The sequence below is a fragment of the Astatotilapia calliptera genome, chromosome 13 (genome assembly GCF_900246225.1).
Source record: "Astatotilapia calliptera chromosome 13, fAstCal1.2, whole genome shotgun sequence".
Classification (NCBI taxonomy): Eukaryota; Metazoa; Chordata; class Actinopteri; order Cichliformes; family Cichlidae; genus Astatotilapia; species Astatotilapia calliptera.
The window spans coordinates 297697-299935 of NC_039314.1; positions in this window are offsets into that span (position 1 = coordinate 297697).

The following is a 2239-nucleotide window of genomic DNA, read 5'->3' on the forward strand; positions in this document are numbered from 1 at the left end:
TGTTAGAGAAACAGTTCAGTCTGTTCATGTCTGTGTCTTTCACTCAGAAACACATGATGAGATTCATGGATTCAGTCAGTTGATGTTTTAAACTAAATGATTCACAAATTATTATTCAACACAAGTTTGGTGAGCAGCAGGGCTCATCCTGCTTTTTGTTTTTGTGCATTATAATGATGAAATAACTTTGTCATGTCTGTGGTGGCCTTTGGAGAATTAAACCATCCTGTAGAAACTAGATATAAATGTCATATTTTCCAACATTGATATTTTTCTGTGTTTCAGACGACAATGAAAAGATAAAGAACAGTCTGTAAATCACAAGTTATCAATTCAAATGATTATTAAAGCCACAAGAGAAGCTTCCTGTTATTTGTACCACTCACCTGGTCATGTGATCCAGCTGTGCAGCCAATCATAACTGCCATCACTTTCTACTTTGATGTTTCCATGGTGAATGGACTGATTCTTGTTTAACACGTTCATACTCTGATGGATGCATCGGAGAGGGTTAGTGTCTTGCTCAAGGATACTTTGTGTGCCAGCTGGAGCAGTCAGGGATTGAACCACCAACCTTCTGATCAGTAGATGCCTTGCTCTGTCTCCTGAGCTACAGCCATCATCAAAGCTCTTTCTTAAATCCTCTCTGAGAGGAGCTCAAACACGAGGAAGAGACGAAAGTGAGGGAAGAGAGTGGACTCATTAGTAAAATGAAAAACAGCCAGCGTTGATGTTTAAGACAAGTGAGGTAACAGAAACACTATATATGGCAGCGGTCACCATGGCAACATCAATGTCGGTTGCTACGTATTGTACTGATCCTGATCTGTGAGCCTCATATCAGGATATGCTGTTGTTTGTATTTGTTTGCATTGTTACCATTTTTGTGTCTTTTTTAACAAACTACTTTTATCTTGCCGTCGTTTGTCAGAGAGTCAAACTACATTTGGTTCATCTTTCTACAATAAAAACATTTCTTCATCTTAATTATTGTATGTGCAGAGTTGTAGTTACTCACAGTGACCACTGGAGGCGTGTGATCCTGATAGTTTCCCTGGAACCGTCCAGTTCATCCACATGAATGAAGCTGTTGGTGATTAACGCTCATCTGTACAACTTTAACAACAATATCAAACATTTAATCGCTCTGCAAACAGCTTGTCTGATGTATAAACTGTGTCTTAAAGGATCAAAGTAAATGTCACATTGAAAGCAGATTTCACTGTAATGTCCTCTGTTTGAAATATTCCAAATATAATCTGGCTTGGTAATGATTTACTCATATATTGTCCACGCAGACTAAAGCAGTAGGAGATGAGATGGAAAACAATTAGAAGAATCTTTACTCTTTAATGTCACAAATTCCTCTTTGTATGTAACATAACAACATACATGATACAGCTGCAGCAACTGAGGCGAGGAGAGAGGCAGCAACAAGAAAACTGGAAGAAGGAGACCAACAACACCACCTGTGGAAATCTTTCCCCAATCAAGCGTCATCATATCAGCATTTCATCAAAAGCACACATGCTCCGAGCTGACAATGCAGAGCTGTGGCAAAATCATTGAAATCATTTATGAAACAAATGAGTGCATCAAAAATAAGAGTGGAGCTGCAATGAAAGAGAAGTGAACTTTCTTCAGTCAACAGAAAGTTTTCCCTGACAGGTGACATTTAATTAAAGTGACTTTATCACCACACACACATTCAGAGGCAGTCTACAGGAGCAGAGCTGCAGCTATTCAGCAAATGTCTCCCTGCAATCCTCACTGCAACACCTACATGTGAAAATGAAACCACCTCTACTGTTCACACATGAAACGTCGTGTGAAGAACCAGTTTTCCTCACATCTCTGTTTTAGTAACTCTGAAGTCTGAACTTTGGATTTTTGCATCCTGTTTGTACTGATAACTGTCAGTGGATGATTTTGATCCCAAAGAAATCTTTAACACACATGTAGTGATGGGACGTGTGCACTGAAACAATGGTTAGGAAACAGAAATCGCCTGAGAATCTGCTCATGTTTAAGATTTCTTCTTTACAAACATTTTCTATGGCTGTTCCCAGTATGACCAGTGATACAAAGCATGGGAAATGGGGATTAGTTCATTCAGACAAATACACTTTTTAAAATGTAAAAATAAAGAAATGAATCAATAAAATAAAAAGTCAAAGAAATAAAAAATAAGGGTCTGAGGCGTCTGTCTCACTGTATCCATGGCAACAATTTACTTTCT